At 45.5% G+C, this 19,982-nt stretch overlaps 1 protein-coding gene across 16 annotated transcripts in view; it reads left to right on the top strand.

Annotated features, from left to right (window-relative positions):
- EFCAB11 (EF-hand calcium binding domain 11) overlaps window positions 1-17,101 on the top strand; it is a 97,613-nt gene extending 80,512 nt beyond the window's left edge. For 9 of the 16 annotated variants that reach the window (XR_005860296.2, XR_005860292.2, XR_005860289.2 and 6 more), the window contains 3 exons: window positions 5,044-5,222; window positions 10,752-15,522; window positions 16,319-17,101. The gene's annotated coding sequence lies outside the window, so the exon portion shown is untranslated. Of the gene's footprint in view, window positions 1-5,043; window positions 5,223-5,304; window positions 15,523-16,318 lie in introns of all 16 variants that reach the window. The other 7 variants (XR_005860287.2, XR_005860294.2, XR_005860293.2 and 4 more) reach the window with 7 other exon arrangements.
- The last annotated feature ends 2,881 nt before the right edge of the window (window positions 17,102-19,982 follow it).

The following is a 19,982-nucleotide window of genomic DNA, read 5'->3' as shown; positions in this document are numbered from 1 at the left end:
ATGCATTAGCCTCCTCTCCAGAGAAGACCGTGGAATTTCTTGCCTGAAGTCCCAATTCAGCATCTTTTCTGAAGAGGCCCCTTAAAAAGCAGAGCAATCTCCTCTAGGCTAAGCAAGGAAATCAGCTGGGGGGGGGGGGTGGTGTGTGAAGAAAAAGCAGAAGGAACCTAATCTCATCTTTGAACAGATGTGCCTCCCAAATCTCCAAAGTCCTCCAGCATGAGTGTGTGCATGCGGTGCAGGAAATACTGATTTCAACAGCCTTCAGAGGTTCTGCTGCCTCCTCTGACTTCCATGCGTTATGTTGAGACTGTTGCCTTTAGCTTTCCACAGAGCAGCAGATTCTGGGTGACAACAATGCAAAACGGGAAACTTTCAGAAATTCAGATTTGGTTCGGGTCCAGGATGCACAAAATGTTGTGATCTGCATCATAATCTCAAATTCCTGCCTCATTTTTGAGGGCCTTTATTTAAAGGTGTATGGGAACTGTGGAGTCACAGCCTGAACCACTGATTGAGCACTTGGGAAAGGACCTCGTCAGCCCTGGGAGCACATGTGAAGGCAATTCATCTGTATGACCAGAAGGGGTGGAGCCTGTCTGCATCTCTCTTAGAGCTCATTTAAGGGTTGAATGCCACTGGGGAAGGATCTCTGGTTGGAGATCCCTCCTTGGTGAGGCTTTCCCCTGTGAACCTAGGATCTTTTGATGAGGGGGAGCCATCCTCTTCCCTTACTTATAGCACCTCTCCATTGTGCCGGTCCTTCTGTCATCACACCTTTGTTGTAATGCCTTTCCCATTGTATTGATCTGTCCAATAGCTACAGAAGAATAAAATGCATTTATCTATATTGCATTAAACTTCACATTATTTTGAGAATTGCCCCCCTTCTTTCCAAAGGATGGGAGATATGAAGCTTACTAAAGTTTCTTCAACTATGCCCGGCTAGAAGAATCATAATACCTTGACAAACCAGCTTCTTCCTTAGAAAATGCTGGCTCATTTAACTATAGCACAAGGTATTTTAAAATCCATCCACATTCCGTGTGTTTTGTTTTCTGCCACTTTTAAGTCTAATAATCAGTTTTTGTTGAGAGTAACCAGGGAAAGCGAAAGGGATTTAAGTGCTTAAGTCAGTGGCCCGTAGCTTTCTGATTTATGATGACAGTGATAGAAATTGGCTACCAAGAGGCTTCCAGATAAACCACCTGATGTCTGCTTTCAGATCCTGCTTAACTTTTAAAAAATCTAGCCCCATAAATGTTAGAACTGAGTGGAGTACTTGAAAGCACTGCACTGTCAGTCGAGGAATTGGCTTTCTTCTCCCAGGGTGCTTCGAAAAGTGGGCTGTAGTTTTTTATATATACATATTTTTTTTCCTTCCCTAACGTGCTTTGGAAGTGACAGTAATTTTGGAGTTACAATCAGCTGTAAGCACCCAGGGCTCAATAAGAATGCTTTCTTTCTGAGAGGAAGGGATCCAGCTGAGCACTGAGCCAGGTGAGGCTCCAGAAGGCAGTGGACTGTGTCCAGTCCTGGTGTGATGGACTGCTGGTGCCTGAGCTGCAGCGTGCACTACAGATCTGATGTGATTATGCCCTAATTGTGTTCTGAAATACATATATGTCTTTATAGCTGAACTGGTTCCCAAACATGACAGTCTCTCTTGTCTTCTGTCACTGCTGAGTAAAAGACAGCAGGGACAATTGGAAGCAAATTACTGGTGTGGCTGGAACTGAGCAGTCAGCCACAAGCTGAGCTTGGAGCTGTTCCAACTGCAACCTGCTTCCCAGAAGCTGCTCTGCAGAGGTGTGTGTTTGGACCATACTGCACGTTGTCTCTGGGAAAGAGGACGGCGGGGCTATGTGTGCTCTGTCTGCTCTCTTTGGCATCCCTGCAGCTTGACTTCTCCTGCAGGTGAGCACTGGAAAGCTTACAAACCTTCCAGGGCTCAGCCCTTGTAAGTGAGAGGAAGTTAAAAGACTTCCCTTGCATCTTTCACTGAAAGAATTCCCCAGACAGGTCTTAAATTCACCACAAGCGGTGGAATTCCAGCCTGCTGTGTAGGATCACCTGGGGCAACTGCTCCTCGCAGAGCCAGAAGTAACTCCTGATATCCTGATGGCAGTCCTTTAACACTCACAGAGTGGTTTTTATCTTCTAAGCGTTGTGAATATTAGCTAATTAATCCTCACAAAGCCTGGGGGAGTTACAGAGGTATTGTTATAAGCTGGGGCCAGCAAAGCATTTCAGTTGTGGTTGTGCCTCACTCTGTGGCTACCGCTGGCATCAGCTGGAGCAGAGATTAAAATGTTACAACTAAAAAGCACTCTCCTTTTGTCCCTCAGCAACTGACAATTCGGCGAGGCTCTCCACAGAGCAGGAGGACCTGGGATGCAAAACCAAGTGGGGCTGCGTCCACCCAGCCTAGAGCAGTGCTGCCAGCTGCAGCCACTGCCCGCTACCCAGTGGCTCTGGAGCTGCACCTGGGGAGCTGCGGCACTGCTGAGCCTCCGGTGGGGCTGTGCGATGCAATGCCCAGAAACCCAGTGCCAGCTCCTGCTGGAGCCTTTGCCTGCACACCTCAGCAGAAGACAGGAGTGGTTCTGTAGGAGTGGCACATGCTGCAATTGCACTACAGAAACTGCAGCTCTCTCTTGCTGTGTCTTCCGGAGCCCTATTAGCAGGGTTGAAGCGGCAGCCTTGGAGCATCTTGCTGCTCTGATAGAAAGGAAATACGCTCCTCTTTAGCATAGATAAGGACCATCTGTGCATGGCTGAAGTGAGATAACATTTAGGAACCTCCCAGGGTATTAAGGCTGCACTTTTCTTTGGAGTCTCGTGCTGCTCAGGCTCATGGCAGTGCTCCCTTTGAACTCTCTGTGGTTTGTAGTTCTCACCACTTGCTCAAAATGAAGCAGAATGCAACGGTTCATATAATATTATGTCTCAGGAAGAGTGTATGTAACAGTACCCGTGCTGATATGAGCCGGTTGACGCTTGGACATCACAGACCTCTGTATGGTGCTCCCAGAGGTCTGACATGTATTTTGCTAAATCCTTCCATCAATAAAACCCATGCTGCCTGCTTCTAGATGGTAAGTTACATATGGAGAACTGCTTTTTTCTATGGATGATGATCAAAATAGGTCACAGTGCTTTCTGGACTTGTTACCAGGACTGAGACAAAGCACTGGGAGCATGGGGACCTGCATGGAAGTGGCTATAGCAGATATGGCTTTTGAAACACAACTTGGTCTGTCTGCAAGGCATCATTTTTCTGTGCCATTGAAAGCCAGGCTATGTGTCCTAAGGACTGTTTGTTTTAGCCAATGCATCTCTGTCCTATTTATGGTTTCCCTAATATCTTATCTAAATCTCTCAAATTGTCACTGTTGCAATTACATCCTTCTCTGTTACTTCTCTGCAATTACTTCCTGTCTAATCCATCACAGACATTGGCATTACTTTATTTCCTTTCTCTTTACAACAATTTGGATCCACCGAAAGGATGATGTTGTGTCCGCGCTCAGACTTCCTTTCAGTTTAAGCAGCTCCAATTCATTCAGCTGTAATTTCTGGCTGGCTGATCTTCCTTGTTCCACCCTTCTGGTGTACTCCTGATTGTTTCGTGTCCACCTCGGGATGTACTGGAGTTATTGCCTCACTGTGTTGAAGCAGGCAGGATTACCTCATGTGTTTTACCCCGTGAGAGATTTCTGTTTTCTGGGTGTGTCAGTGCTTACTGGGGGCCTGGGAGAGGCATTGACGCTCCCCACGTGTCAAGGGGGAGGACAGCACTTTCCAGCCTGCAACAGAGATTCAGAGAACATTTCTCATCCCACTTTGAGTTCTTATCTCTTTCATTGTATCACGTGTAGTAGTAAAGGAGATTTCACTCCAAGAGATCTTTTCTACCTTCTCAATTGAGTAACGCCAAAAAGCAGCAGTGTCAGTGATGGTACTGCAGCTGTACTACAAAGCTCATTCCAAAACTCAGAACTCCACCAAGTGAAGCAGATGTATTGTAATGAGTGAGTCATGATAAACTGTAGAAAAAGGGGAGTTCAGGGTATTTGGCTGAAAGATTGAAGGTCACATACAGGTCAGTAGGAGATTGAATTATAAGGTCTTAACTCTTGCTTCTTCAGAAAGCAAATAAGGTAAGTCCAGTTGAAAGACAAGTCAGTAGTCTTTTGCAGAAAGACAAAATGAACTGAACAGTGAGATTCAGGTATGCAGAAGTTGTAACCAATATCCAGAACCTTGCCAAAGGGAGTTATGTTGGTGAGTGGCTTGAATCTGGCCAGTCTTTATTTCCAAGTAAAAGCAAAGGTATGTTTGGACCAAGAAAATGGGGGGGGGGGGGGGGGGGGGGGAAGGAAAGGGAAATTGCAGAAAGAGAGAGAGAAGTGTCCTGGTTTGGGCTGGAATAGAGTTAATTTTCTTCCTAGTAGCTAATTGACTCTATTGTTGCTGAAACCAGGACACACAGACTGCTTAATTAAAAGCAAAGTGATGAGCAATGACCAGAAAATGTAGTATTCTGGGAAAAATAGAGGGGATCTTGACAAGAGGGAGTAACCTCAAACTGTGAAGACTTTATCCCATTTTCCCAATGCTTTCCAAAGATACTCTGATAAACACCTCTCTCTACACTTGTTGCTCTGTGTTGCATGAAATAAATGTATTTTCAGTAGTGTAAAACTGTATGGAAGGGAAGGTGATTTTGTTTTAAATGTTTGGCTGGTCCCTGCTGCTCAAGGTCTTAAATTGCTCATGTATGTGTGCACAAAGAGTTCTTGTGTGTCCATACCTGCCAGGGATGGGGGATGCTGACTATGGGGCCCTCACTGTGTTTCTTGTTTGGCAGTGACAAGCTCCCTTTGGTAAGTCCTTGAATAATCTCTGGGGATATTGCCATGGTGTAATGCTTTGGCCTCAAATTTTGCTCAGTCCTTGCTACAAAGACATAAAGCAAGATTGCCCCCCTTTGTCTTTGTTTTTTCCGTTTTGAAGTGATTATCCACTTTCTTTCTGTAGGGTGAGAGGAGAATGATGGCAAAAGAATTTGGTATATCCTTGCTCCCACCTTCCTGTTCTTGAAAGCACAGGACATCTGTGGGAGGATTATCTCTGGAGGCCTTGATGGAGAGTACCAACCAGTCTTCATGTGAAGACACTCTGCGTTCCTCAGCACTTACCCGTGATCTGCATCCTTGGTAATCAACAGGGAATATTCTTTTAAACCTTGTTCTCTTGTTTCTTTTGGTGCTGTGGCACAGCTGTTTCTATTTATTTCAGACAGATTAATCTTAATGTTACAAATGCCTGCATAGTTGATGCCCTCAGCCAGGACCTTGCAGCTTGAGAGATGTGTCCCCAGACCCCCCTAACCCAGCTGAGGATGGAGGGAGCAGCCTGGTACACCCCAAGTACACTTCTCCTCCCAGTTAGGAAGACATTATTGCTGCCAGAGTACACGCTGTCCATTCTTTAACCAGACAAGACTGGATAAGAAAGGTATATGGATGGTTTATACAGGCAAGACAAGGGACAAAAATACTGGTAGGTAACAGTGAAAGTTGTAACTAAAGAAAAGAGCTGTAGAGAGAAAAAAAATGCCAGTCTGCTTTATCAATTAAGATCTCAAGCTGTTTCACCACTTCCTAGCCCAGGAAACTGGCTTCCTCCTCAGCCCCCCTCCTCCCCCCCAGCCAGGTGTGCACTGGGGCTGCCTAGTGCTGCTCCCCCAGGCAGGGAGGTGGGCCCCTGTTCCTGATAGCCAGGAATCTTATGTTAAGGATGTGGTGGTAAAATGTCATAAATTGCAATAATTGAGGGGAACAAAGGCACTTTACTATCACTTCATTAGAATTGCACTATCCTTTCTATGCTGAGCTTTTTTTTTTTTTAAAGACCAGAAATGATGTGACCATTAGATAAAGCATCCATCTCCATGTATCTGTACAGTTAATTTAAGGGTGACACTCTTAGCCGGGTCCCATCAGGAGGAAAAGGATAATACACTATTAAAGTTGCAATTACTGTATTAGGCTCAAAATGTAAATCCATATACCAGCTGTTATAATCTAGCAAAGAAGGAGGGGGAAGTCTGGCAAATAGTTCTTGTGGGCTTTTATATAGCTGCTCATAACAGTGAAATTAAATGAATACATGTGTATGTGTGTACAGCTAGATTTATAGACTCTCTTTAAAATGTAAGCACTTCAGGTCCCGCTGAAGTAGCAGAAAACAAGCTGGGATTGTTCCACCTGCATAACTGGCCTTCAGCTTCCCAGTGTTCAGATATACTTTGCAATGCCAGAGGGACTCACCTACTCCTCAACCTCAACTGTTTCTTGGGGCAGGTGTGGGAATTCAGAGGGTTGACCTTTGGAGCACTGTGAAGCAGAGAGGAAGCTAATGCTGCAAAGAGTGTTTCCTTTGGCAAGTGCTACCCCCTTCCCTGTGCCAGGACCCCTCTGTGAACCAAAGCCTTCAGGGCACCAGTACTGGCTGCAGCACAAAGCCATGTTTAGTAGCTGTGATTTTTTTTTTCTTATGTATTTTCTCTCCTTTAGATATTCTTGGCTAGATCTCTAGCAACCTACTGTAGCTTTGCTACAGCTTTGCTTTGCTTGCTTCAGCAGAGATTTGTCAATTTGGAGTAGCTGAGGGCATAACCCTCACTCCAGAGAGATGAAATGCCTTGTTCAGACACCAGTACCTTAATGGAGCTGGGAACAGCACATACGTGGAATGTTCACAGTAAGAGCTTCTCTTCATGTGCCACCTGCTACCAGAATGGTCTGGAGATCTGCAGGAGGTGCCCTTCAGTAGCTGAAATGGCACAGCTGCTTTTTCAGTGATGAGAAATAACATTTCTGAGCTCACTGAGCACAGTCCAGGAGCACATACGATCGTATTCTAGAAGGAACCACTCTGCCTTTGGGTACCCTGTGATTTCATCTCCTTTACTTTTCAACTTTCCCTCTTACTGCAACTGTGCTGTTGCCAGCCTTTGCTATTTCATATGAATACAGCTTGTTTCAGCTTTTCAAAGTCATCCTGCATGATATTCCTACCCTTTGCTGCACTGGTGATGCTTCCTAAATTTGTGACATCAGAAAACTTTTCTAATACAAATTTATATTTTAAAGTAATATCACTGTAACTTCCTTCTTGCATATACCTCTAATGAAATTGTCGTACAGGAGCAGTCCATGAATGGTACTTTATGTCCCTCCTTGTGTGGAAAGCTCTGTTGGTGTGGTCCTTCCTTTTCCATCAAAGCCCGCTGTCCTGTTGCTCTGGCCTGATCAATGTCTACTACATAGCTGTGCTGTGAATTGCACAGGCTGATTTAAATGGTAAATTCCCCCATGCCACTATAGTAAATGCTTTGCCAAAGTCCAAATAACTGTAATTTTGTTTCTTCTGTTTTCCCTTTGGGGATAAATAGCAGATAACTTTTGGTAAGTTCAGACTACTTCTCCCTTCCCTCCCATATATTTAAAAATTATCCAAGCAAAAGGATATACATCCGCTCCAGTAACTTTTCATTTCCCAGTGTAGGTGTTACCTGTGGTGTTCTCCAGGAAGCCTGTGCCCCTTTATGGTGGTATTCAGTGTCCTGGTTGCTCAGAAGCAGGAGGGAGCTCACCCCACTGCTGGTCCATCCATCCGCATCTAAACACACAGCATTTCCACTTTCTCTTCCATTATCCATCCTTTAAATATAGTCTATCCTTCATTGAGTTCAGTATTGCTCTTATTACAGAAAACAGAAGCACCCATTTATATTTGGAGCCATGTTTGATTCTCTCTGATCTTTACATCGTTCCCATCAGTTCCATGCTTTCCCCTCAATCTCCTTTTATTTATATAAATTAGGAGCCATTTATTTTCTTTGCAATGCTTCACTTTCAGCATTTTCCACCGTATTTCTGCACTCTCTGAGCTCCAAGTCAGTTTTCCTATCTGATGCTTCTTCCTTTCCATGCCGTGTAAGTGCTCAGATTGCTTGGACTTAAAGTGATTAAGTTGGCTTTGTTTTAAAAGAGATATGAGGTTCTGTGGCAAGAGGCATGTCCCATGTGCCTTGGCCCCATCCTTTGGTGGTAGTGGCACTGTGAGCAGGGTCATCTCCACTCCTTGGAGTGGGACAGAGGAAACCAGAGCTTGGCAGTGCCTTAGATTTTTGCCAGGAGATAAATAGGTCAATATATTTCAGGACTGCACTGGCAACCTGGTATGTCTGATCTGTGAGTAATAGCCATTTTGAAGTGATTATTCATCCTGTTAGATCTGAAGCATCTCTCTAGGAGTGTTGTTTTTCTGCCCTCCTAACTTACGTGAAGGTTTCTTTGATGTGAATGTCAAGTCCTCTTTAAACTGAAGTTATTTGGTCAACTTATTTTCACTAGTTGTTTCCTGGTGGTTCAATAAATAGTCGCAGATCTATTTTTGTTGACTCTTTGATTTAATTTTAAGTGAACCAGCCCATGCTTGCTCGTTGCAGAATTTTTGTCTATGATTAGCTCTTGCATGAGCTTTTCTGCTTACCAAAACCAGGTCTTAAATGCAGCTCCCTGTATCGACTCCTTGGTGAGGAGATCTGATGCTCTCATTGAGCACCTGGACCATAATACTGCTGGCTGCATTTGTTCTGCACTGTAGGCATTGGATATGGTATTGCTGCGAATGCATTATGGAACTAAAGCTTTTCTTGATGTTGTTCTCCAGTTGCTCAAAGGTTCAGTAGAACCAACTTTTACTGTCCTTCCTTGGAATTATTCTGGCTTCAACAGATTTGCCTTCAGCCTGTACTGCCTTGTCTTTGCTTTATAACCTATCACACTGTGGTGCTATAACATCCGTCTGCCAAGATAATCTTTATTTCCATCTTTCCTGAACTGTATGTACCTTTCAAGGATTCGCAGAGCACAGGTAAATAGAGTAGCTTTCAGGACAGTGTTTTCCTTATGCCTTTCAAGTTCTTTATTCTGCTGTAGTGGAGACTGAGTAGCCATTTCTCCAGCTTTTTGTAACCTTATTTCCTGCCTTAGGCTGGCAGGGAGTAGAGGCATGTACTTTCACACTAATCACATGGGGTTTCTCATACTGAATTTTACTGTGGGATTCCAACAGTAATAATATTTCTTTTTAAAAAAATTCGAAGGCTTGCTTTCCAAATGTGCAAAAAGAAAAAAGCACTAAAATCTTCCCCTGGAAACCTGTTTGTCTTGTCTGAGGAACAGGTATTTCAGGGTCTTCATTAGGAATATCTGAGCTCTGCAGATGCCATGCTAATGTTTGCCTCCACTCTGGATGACACCAGTGCTCTTAGCATGTTCACCACCTATCTTCCCCATCTGAGACAACGACCTCCTTGGGTTTTCCCCATCCTTTATTGTATATTCCACTATCCATCTGCTATTAATCACTCATAAACCTAGCCTAATCATGACAAATATGTGAAGAACTAATTTGCTGTTCACAAGATGAGATGAATTAGGTTGAATAATGAAGGCACTGATGCCACTAACTTGATTTGATTTGTATATGTTTAGACACATTTAAAGTCAATGGAGAAGTATTTGCAACTTGCAAGGCTCAAATGTTTCCTGGTTATTATCTTCCCTTTTGTAATAATCAAATTCATTTGCAGATAACTACAAGAAAGCAACCCAATAACAAAAGATTTATACCATGTTGGCAGTTGAAATGGTCATTTGATTTCCAATGGGAGTCTGTTGGCAGGTAGATCCTCAGCAGTGCTCATTTTCAGTTCTACCTATTTATGCAATCTGTATGATTTACCATGCCACGGAGAAGAGTCTATTACAGCTTCTGCAAGTAAACTAGATGCTATGTTAGATAGCCAAGTTTCCTAGAGCTATTAGCCATACAAATACAAGATAAATTGTTTTCCTTGTGTTAGGAAATCAAGGTGAGCCTGCTAAAAACAATAACAATATATCAATATCTTAAGTTTTCTATTAAGCTCCGTTTGCCTGCAGCTCTTAGAGCTGAAGGCAGAATGGGTTGACCAGCTCAAGGAAGTAACACTTCCAACATCCCAATTCAAAAGGGCACATGGCCGGACTGTGGAAAAGAAGCTTGTACGTTATAAAGTAATGTTTTCTTGAATCAAGAACCTGATGTCAATCACGTTTTTCAGTTGCAGAAGCCTGTTGTTTATTGCAGCGGCACATTTTGTGTAAGTTCCTTCCTGATTTACAATGATTCACATTGATAGACTTCTAGTCTATGACACCGCCATCACAAATGGTAATTTATAACAGCTTTAGCTCTGCTCTTTCAGTGCTGGCTTTCAAGGACTGGAGCCAAGAGCTATTCACCAGAAGTAAATCTGGGAGGAAGTTCACTTACTATGAATATTAATTAATGTTTATATACTACGGTTTATTTTGTTATGCAGTGATTTAATTCAGGCCATCCAGAATAGTGCTGTATGGTTGAAGAGAATCAGTAGCCATGTGCTCAATTCATTTCAGAGATAAACCTGCTTCCATTCATTTTCTTTTATGGCATAACCTGAAAACAAGCTTTCGTCAACATGGCAGAAAGGAGAGTGTGTAAGGCGGTGACAAGTGGTGCTTCTCTGTTCTCTGTAATTATGCAATAAAGAGAAGATGTTCAGATTCACCTCCAAGCCCTTCCCCTGTGTTGCTCTTCCCATGTGAGAGTTAACCTCTTTACTTTGCTGCTTTCTTCTTATTCAGACTAATCATCTCCTTGCGGAGATGCCAGTGGAAGTGATTGAGACAAAGGGGCGTAGCATCATCTTGATGCTGAAGAGCTTTCAGAGGAGGTAAGTGTGTGACTTCCCAGCAGAGCAAGTGGAGAATAAGCAGCTGAAAAATCTTTCTTCATTTCTAAGAAAAACAGGAATGGCCAGGCCATTGCCGAGTGCTGACATGTTTGTATTGTTTGTGTTGCATTGTTTTGTAATCAAAAGTCAGTATTTATTGGACTATACTCTCAAAAGGTCTCATCTCAAAATACTCTCATATCAGAATCTGTGATAAGACTAAAAACCCTGATGGAAACTTAGCCCCAGCAATTTTTTTTTCTGACATCAGCTCTTCCGTGCCTTAAAGTATAACCCCAAAGCCCTGAGCTCTCCACTAAGGAGGCTGGATGTGGGAGCCAGCCAGCAGAGCCTGCTGCGTCCAAGCCCTCTTTGTAAGAGAGGTGGCTGTGGCTCTGGACAGTCTCTGGACTGCCTCCTTCCTTCTGCCTGCAGAGCACAGCCATGGCCTCTCAGAAAGCTGCTGCTGGTGCCTGTCCTTGCCCTGTGGCTACACCAGCCTAGGGAGACCCTTCCATGCATCTTGCATGCATGGTATAGCAGATAAGCCACAAATAGTTTGTGCCTACTTCAGTAAGTAGCTCACCGATGTAGCATACCATTGTAATGGAGAAAAAACCCTAATTCCATTAAATTGGATGTTAGGCATAATAGCTGGACCCTTAAGGTTAAAGAAATCCGATCCATTCAGGTGGCACAGAACAGCCTTCAGTGCATTGCACAGCCTAAGGAGAGAGCAGAGTGTTGCCCACTGTATTTACTATCATGTTTGTTTTGGGAGCTAAATTATTCTTACTAATTCTGCTAGCAGTGTAATACGCTGTCTCAGTAATGGAAAGCATATGAAAGCAAGCAGATGGCGAGAGCAGAAAAAACCCAAGCATGTCCTGATAATGTAGTAAGCAAGTTCATTTTTTTGGCATTAGGCTTTCATAACCGAGGCATGGTGATAACAAGTACAGACACATTTTTAAAGCGCAGTTCATCAAAAAATATAGCCAGTTTCATTGCAGAGCAATGGAAGATTACTTTGAGACTTTTATATAGATAAAAGCTAGATGTGAATGTTGTTGAATTAGACCCATCATTTATTATTGCTGGCAGATGAGTGACAGCAGATACTGGTCAGAGTGATGCCATCGCAGTCCTGTGATCGCACGTATCTTCACGAATGTAGAGTTTCTCACCCGTTCACTTGCAAATATGTAGCCACCCTGTATGCCAGAAAAACCACAGGCACTTTGATACAGGGTGTTATCGCAGTGGGCAGTATTGGAAATTCCAAGTATTTTATTTTGCTTCTAAAGCTTTCAGTCTCTGGTTGGAAGTTGTGAAGCTCAAGGCTGCTGCTGCTTCAATATCTGCGTATCTGCAGCACGTGTGGATCCCACCTGGTTTGGCCCCATTCCCTGCGAGGAGGGCACTGCATGGGGAGTGCTCAGCATGTCTAGAGAAGAGTGGCCTCGCCTCTCTGCTGAAGCAAACAGTCCTGGCATGGAGTTTTGGGGGGGAGGAGGCGGTGGAAGTAACTTGACTACCTCCAACCCACATTTTTTTTGTTGTTTTTTTTTTGTCTCTCAGGCCAAGATATGGGCAGAAGCAAGGCCAGATTCACTGTTTACACAATCTATCACTTTAAGGTTCTTCAGAGAAGGGATACATTAATTTTTGTTATGATTTCACTTTGAAGCAGCGCAGCTGCATCTTTGTGTGACATGTCAAGTGGCTCCAGCCGTGCATTGTGAGATGGGGCTGCAAGCAAAGCCCTGCCCTCAGCTTCCAGGAGTTTGGTTCAGAGAGAGCAAGGGAGGAGGAGCTGCCAATGCTGCTGTGTGGGGAGCAAGTGCCAGTTCAGGGAGTGAACAGAACTGAGCAGTGATCTCTTCTGCAGGGAAGGGGTGAGGAGAGACGGCCCCCTTTCTCATGAAACCATGTAATTGGTTATAATGCTCATTTTTCACCATTCAATAGCACAGCGTGTTAAGTAATGAAAGTTTTTAAATATTTCATATGCATCTGGTTCGTTCCTGATTTGAAGAAACAAAGGCAAGAAAGCCTTTCTGATTGCTTGCTCCCTCTGAGGGCCTTGCTCTTGCTGCTTCCTGAGGAAAGTTGTCTCCCTTTATCTTTTTTTAGCAATGGATGCTGATTTAACCTCCCAGGAAATCATGTCTTTTCTTCTGTGTTGCTTTTAGTATCTCCAGGAAGTGGCAGGTGGCACCACTCAGGAGATGACTTTGATGGCCCCATGTCCTCTCTGTTTCATTACCCAGGCAGGAGGTGGGACTGCTGTTACACCTTGTTCCCAGCTGTTTTCTGCTCCCAAGGCTGTGCCACCCATCTCGTTGCTGTGGCTTTCTCTTGTGGGGCCTGGGGACAGATGCAGAAGCCAGGTGACACGGATGCTTTGCTGCCAGCGCGGGGCCTGAGGCTGTATCCTGGTGGAGCCTGGGCAGGGGCTGATCGGCTCAGGAGAGATGGGATGGGACAGGGTCTGCCCTAATGCTGAAGGCCCAGCTCAAACCTCTGGGGGCGGGAGACCCTGTGCTGATAGCCAGAAGTCAGAGCACGTTGCTTCCTTCTGCTGTGGTGTCTCTGCCATCTGCAAATCCCTCCAGCAGCGGCACCCTGCCTCTGCCTTGTTCCCACTTTGTTTAGGCTAAAGCCAGTGGGTCTGTCTTCAAAGCAAAGTGCGGCTTTCCCTGTGGAAAAATCTCACTCCTGACTTTTGCTCTGTCCCCACATCAAGCCAGCTTTCAGTGCACTGCCTGTAAGCAACTGTTATTTTTTGTGTTTGTCCTGCAGTGAGCCATAGCGTTCTGTGTCACCATACCTCTAGACAAGGCTGTGAAAGCAGTTGAGGACTTTTCCAACAACTGATGCCTGCTGCTGCTGCTCACAGCCAGCACAAAGCCTTCCCACTGCCAGGCCTGCCTGCTCTGGGCTGCTGTGTTTATTTCTGGGGTTAGAGGGGAAGGGGGGGGAACTGTATCTGGGTATTTTAATTAGATAATAATAATGGAAACAAGTGGCACTATGGCCACTTCCTAAACAGAGACATCTGTTTGTAGAGTCCTGGCCCTATTGGAGAGCACTAGGTAGGACTCATCAGGCCAAGTCGTCGCTGCAGCTGTGCTGGGCAGCCCTGGAGCCCACTGGCTCCTCACAGGGGTGCTGGAGCACACTGGGGGCATCGCTCCCCTCCCACTGCCCATGCACTGCTGGATGTGGCACAGCACTGCTACATACAAAACCCTACTGAAGTTATTTGCCTCAGTCTCACACATCTGAGTCTTGTAACTTTGCTGCTGGTTCATTTTCAGGAGGGACAGGATATATTACGGAGCTAAATTCTCACGGGCAAATAATAAGTCCTAGCACCTGCTGGCTGGAACCCACAGGCTGTGACCTGTCTCCTCCAATGTTTGTATTTTCCTCTGCGGGAAAGAGCAACATGGTAAAGAATTCCTATTATTTCAAATATTTCACCATGGTGTTATCTAGCCTAGTCTAAACAATGGTCCCGATTGCTCTTGAGAGTTGTACTCTGCAGGAGAAAACGGTAACAAATGTTGTTATTCCCAACGTGATCCCCCCCACTACGGGGACACAGATATTTGTGACATGGAATGGCAGTGTGCTCCTGGAAGCATCAATCCAGATATGTTAGCTGAAAAAGAGGAAAAAATTGCCTCCCTTGCCAAATTCCAAACTGATCCACCCAGAAGAAGATCCATGCTGTGATGCTTCTGTCCTGGACGTGCCATTTGTTGATGCAGGAAGTGGATCACATCCCAGGCTCTGGGAATGTGCAGGATGTGTCACTTGCCCCATTGCCTTACAAACGATAAATCTCTAAAACCTCACTAAAAGCTGTAATACTGCAAAAGCTGCAGCCATGGCAATTATTTGCCTTCATGTTCACTGACCCACTGAAGGAACCAGGCTGTGAACACCCTGACTCTAGTGGGAAATGCCTGGACAGCCAGACCTGACCCAAATGTCCAAACACAGCCAAACTTCAGCCTGAATACACATAACACAGTTAATCCCGACTTAATTTATGGCAGCCTGAACCTGAATGTGAACTCACCCACTGTGTTACCAGAGATCCGAACCTGGATTTGGCTCCCAAATAGCTTGGGTCTAGGTCTTGAAATTACCCAGTTGTTGGCTGCAGTCTGCTTTGGAGCTGGAGATTTATTTCTCCAGGAGGCAGGAAAACACATTGTGTTGCCAAACTACTTCCAGTCTTTTCCAGAATTACAAGTCAGGGGATGGTGGGTAAGTCTTGTGATTTTCATCCTACAATCTAAACCAGATGGACTACTCTCGCAGCATAAATATTTAAGCAAAAAAAAAGCAAAAAAAAAAAAAAAAAGTTCAGTTTCTTAATTAATTGCATTATTATGACTTGCACTATTTAACAGGATGCGCATAAAGCTGGTTTACAAGATAGCTTGATCACCTTCTTTGATTCATCTCAATAAAATCTGGAGTTTTTGTTTTCTCAGGGATAATGAAGTAACTGTAGAATAATAAAGCGGCTCTGCTTATTGGAAACAGAAAGCTCTCAGCTTTCGGAAGAAAAGATCCTCTCGGTGAAGCTCGTGCTGTATTAATCCAAAAATACAAATAAGTGGAGGTGATCTGGAAAGCCTGTGTTACTGACATCAGCCCAGGTGAGGTTTATAAAGCAGAGCATGGTCTGTGGGACGTGAGGACAGGGTGAGGAGAAAATCCGTGCTAGGTTTCCTGGTCCCTGTCCTGGCAGAGTAGCCAGCAGGCTTCTGCTCGGCGCTGCAGGCCCATTGTTTGGGTCAAGTATTTGGGATAAGAACTTTGAGGTTTACTTTTTGGAGAAGCGTGGTAAAGATACAAAGCCTGAGAGTTGTCTTCAGAGTGGAAAAGCTGCGTGGGAGACTCTGAATGTGGGTGGTTTGGTTGCTGTTAGTGGCGATGAGAGGTGATTTATCTGCTTCAAACCTGGAGGCACTGATGCTGAACCTGCAAACCTAGAGGACAGGGGGTGTGGGACAGGAAGGGTGGGAGAGAAGAGTGGGGAATGGGCACCAATATGAGCGTGGAGGGGAGCAAGCATTATTTGGCCTCAGGCTAGACCTAGAATGGCCAGAAAGACTGCATCCTACCGGCTGTACCCAAAATAGTGCCTGTAACTGCTGGGCGTGCTTCAGGATGTTGAATCAAAGAACAGGAAAGAGAGAAGTGGTTTTATGGTACATCACAGAGCATCCTGCTTCCCAGCAGTCCCCTCAGACAGGTACACAGGACGAAGCTTGGCAGTACCAGAGCGGCTTTATGAATGTTTTCTCGCAGTTTTACATTATTCTAAAATCTGCCTCAGTCACTGCTGAATGGTCATCAGCCTTCTTCCCTCTGGTGGTAAAGCATGTGCTGTCTTGGATCCCGGTTCCACGAGGTTAACGGAAATCCTTCCCCTTATTTTTTTTCTTTCAGCATTTCTGCCACTGAAGATCCTCTTCTCCGGCCTCAACTCAAAAAATCTTTGTGGCAGATTTGGCATTGCCTGTAATAATTTATGAACGTGATGTGTTGACATGTTTACTGTGTGCATACATTGAGCTACTTCAATCGCTGCCTTGTCAGGAAGTGTACCCAGGAGAGAACAGATGAATCCAGGCACGCGGTTTGGAGGAAACACTGGGGAGCTGAAGCATGCGCCCTTTGCTGTGACATTTTGGCTGGGCCCCTGCTGGGCTCACAGGAGAGATTTCCCTGGGAGAACATGGGTGCCTGTGAAGGAAGGCACAGAAGGCCCTGGGGGATTCACAGTGAACCATTTAAATGGAGGCTTTGGAGAGTGAGAACCTGAAAGGGGCTGAAAGCGCTCCGATCTGCAGGTACCTAATTCAGTACATGTTGGCGATAAAGGGGATGTGGAACATTTGTTTAACCGCCGTGCCTTATTTCAGTGGTGAAATGGCTCTTCTGTTTTATAAACATGGTTTAGGTTGCACAAGAGAGCTGGATGCCTCTGTTCCCAGGTCCATGTGGGAATCATGGTGATTGTGCTGGGTAGGCTGGCTGGAGTTTGGCAAAGCTACATCAGCCTGCCTGCAGGAAGGTGAGAGCTTGAGGCCTGGCGGCCTTCCCCAGACGGGAAGGCAGAAAGGCCACTGATAGCTGAGATCCAGCAGTAACCATAACAATACCATCATCTTTCTTAAAAGTCCCAGCACGTAATTCTACTAATGACTTTTATTAAACATTTAAGCCTTAGCCTTCAAGTGATTCATATTTGTTACAAAACACCATCCCATTAACACAAAGTACAAGCCGAAACAAAGTTAATGAGCCCTAATGCTTGCCAGATAATACGAAGTTTGAGTGATACTAACAAAAATAAAATTAGGAAGAAATCTACTTTCATTGTCCACCAGAGAATTTGAGTTTTATCCTTCTGGTTCATAAAAACAAGTCCATTGCTCAAGTGGCTATTACGCTCTTATTAAAGTTGTTCCAGAACACATAGATGTGCGTAATTAAGTGCCCCTCTGTTACAAGAGGTCCTGTCTGACAGTCTACAGGGAATGCAAGGGGCCTTAATTCATGACATCAAAGAGAATGGCATTACCCTCATACTTCACTATGTTGGCTGGGGTTGGTCCCACATGGTGCAGTGCCCAGGACACAGCACTGTCAGCTGGAGCTGGGCTCTGGGGACCTGGAGGCAACAAGAGTGTGGCCTGAAATGTACATTAATATTTGTCTTATGGAAATCTTCAACAGAACTTAGGTCAGGCATCCAAAGCACTGAGGAACTACAAAAAGTCATTACAAAATGTCAGGAAGTGTAGACTGAGATATTTTTAATTGTCTGTTTTGGCAGTTGGATACTAACGGCAAATGGGGAAATGGAGTAAAAATCACTGATATCTCCCTACCCTTGAAAGTACGTGATGTTGCTCAAAGCTCTGCCAGTTTTATCTGTGTGTCCCAGTGAAGAGACTAAACACAAGAAACAGAAAGGGACAGCAGTAAAGCTGTAAAGTGCCATTTTGGAAGGGATGAGCAAGCACTGTATAGTGACCAATTTGCTACCAGAGTTACGTTCCTTGTCAGCTGGCTCCCATGAAGCAGATGTTAGCCCTGTAGGGTTCCCAGCCAGCACACTCCTGGCAAACAACTTCAGAGGTGAAAAAGGGAAGGGGTAATGCCACCGTGGTGCCCATCTGCAGCAGCTTTTGGCTTTGCCCCTTGGTAAATATGACACGGTGCTACCAGAAGGCCTTACAGGGCCACAGCCACTGTGTAGGCGCAGCCATTCTCTTTGTGGAACTGGAGTGATCCGTATGGTGAAGGACCTCTCTGCAGAGATATTTGTCCTTCGGTAGGAGAGGAGGCCCTCGCACCACAGGGCCGTGGGCTAGGGTGGCACAGGGTCTGCTAGGTTGGCAGCTCCCTAGGAGAGCAAGGCTTAATACGAAATGTGAAAGGGAATCAGGCAAAATGAGCCAACTTGGACATGGGAGAATGTTCTGCAGCATAAATCATACATTCTCCCCCATTTGGAAAGAGGTAAGAATTTCATCTTCATTAATTTCAGCTGGCAGATACAGATAACAAAGCGGCGCTCTGTATGGGAGCAAGACTCACTGAGGCTGATGTGAGGAGACAAGATGCACTTGGAGACAGAGGAAAAATACAGCGCTGAGAAAGTTTCCACTATTAATATTTTTCCCTTGCAAATGTGGGTCTCCTAAAACACTCCTTTCTTTAGGAAGGCTCTAAATGAAGAGGAGGTGGGAAGCAAAGTTACAAAGCACGTAAGAAAGCCTCAAATACATGAGTGGGAGGAAGGAGGAAGGAATGAAAGAATAATGAAGCTTGCCTCACTGCGAGCAGTCGGAGGCAGGGAAACACTCATACGTGTGCCTGCACTCAGACTGCTGCAGTTGGTATGGCTGCAGCACACAGCATTCAGGTGGCCTGAACTGAGGACAGAGAGGCACTGGTACTGCTTCCACCAGGAGTTACTTGGCTTAGAGCTCTGGGGTACGTATAGAAAAGTGCTGCCTTTGTAGTGTAGCAGGGCAGACCTGTGAGGGGCGACAGCACCTGCAGTGTCTGCAGAAACTGTGTGGCTCGGGGAGTACCTGAGCAGGCCGGACACTGGGCTGTGCCTGGAGGCTGCCACTGCATCTGTGAGATCTGTACACCTCTGTCTCGGCACTGATGAGGCTGCACTTCAGGTACTGTGTTCAGTTTTGGGCCCCTCACTACAAGACACACGTCTGTGTGTCCAGAGAGAGGGCAACAAAACTGTGAAGAGAACGGAGCACAAGTCTTAATGGGGAGTGGCTGGGGGGACTGACGTTGTTCAGTCTGGAGAAGAGCAGGCTCAGGGGAAACATTGCTCTCTACAACTCCCTGAAAGGAGTTTGTGACCAAGTGAGGGTGGGCCTCTTCTCCCAGGTAATGGCCATAGGATGAGAGGGAATGGCCTCAAGTTGAGCCAGGGGAGGTTCAGGTTGGATATGAGGAAAAATTTCTTCTCAGAAAGAGTGGTGAGATATTGGAATAGGCTGCCCAGGGAGCTGGTGGAATCACCATCCCTAGTAGTGTAGATGTGTACAGGTGCGTAGATGTGGCACTGAGGGATATGGTTTAGTGGGCATGGTGGTGACGGGTTGATGGGTATACTAAATGATCTTAGCGGTCTGTTCCAATCTTAATGATTCACTGATTCCCACATGTGGAGAGATTGCGGACAGACATGTTTGTATTTAAAAACAATTTCGAGCTGTCTGTTACTGACATGGTGCTCAGAGCCCCAGCTTCAGCTGTGCCAATACCTGCACTTAAGTGCTCAACTGTCCCTGGACTGTGTGCATTGCAGCCAACCCAGGCGGTTCTGCTTGGTGTCCCCAGCAGAGACAGCTGGGGACAGATGTGACACCCACAGCCCTCGCTGGGCTGGGAGAGGGGCTTAGACAGTCAGGGCTATGAGCCCGGTTCCTGAGGCAGCTGCCCCAGGAAGCCTGGGGCTTTGTGTTAGCTTGGAACAAACCGAGTGCACCCATCCCATGAGGAGTGGGGCAGCAGGGCGCAGGGCCACCTGCCCTAATGGTCGTTATCATGGTGTGTGCCAAAACTAAAC

Source organism: Gallus gallus, chromosome 5, assembly GCF_016699485.2.
Source record: "Gallus gallus isolate bGalGal1 chromosome 5, bGalGal1.mat.broiler.GRCg7b, whole genome shotgun sequence".
In the NCBI taxonomy this organism is placed as follows: Eukaryota; Metazoa; Chordata; class Aves; order Galliformes; family Phasianidae; genus Gallus; species Gallus gallus.
Note: the sequence above shows the minus strand (reverse complement) of the source record. Positions and strands in the feature narration are given on the sequence as shown.